Below are 227 nucleotides of genomic sequence, written 5' to 3'. Positions count from 1 at the left end.
TGGTGTGATGAGGTAGTGAGAAGGAAAAGAGGGAAGGAAGAGATTTCTAGACTAGGTGGACTAAGTAATAAAATATGTTTAAAAGTTAGAGAAAAAAGAAAGATAAATTTTATGACACATTTTAAGAGATTTTGGTGTGTCTGCAGAATAAAAAGATTTGGGGGAAGTTAGACTGGTCAAGTGCTATGGCTGGAATAGGAGAATCTTGTATACCCTGAAAAACAATC

This window comes from Tupaia chinensis, unplaced genomic scaffold (genome assembly GCF_000334495.1).
Source record: "Tupaia chinensis unplaced genomic scaffold, TupChi_1.0 Scaffold000503_1, whole genome shotgun sequence".
Classification (NCBI taxonomy): domain Eukaryota; kingdom Metazoa; phylum Chordata; class Mammalia; order Scandentia; family Tupaiidae; genus Tupaia; species Tupaia belangeri.
This window is presented reverse-complemented; position numbering follows the sequence as displayed.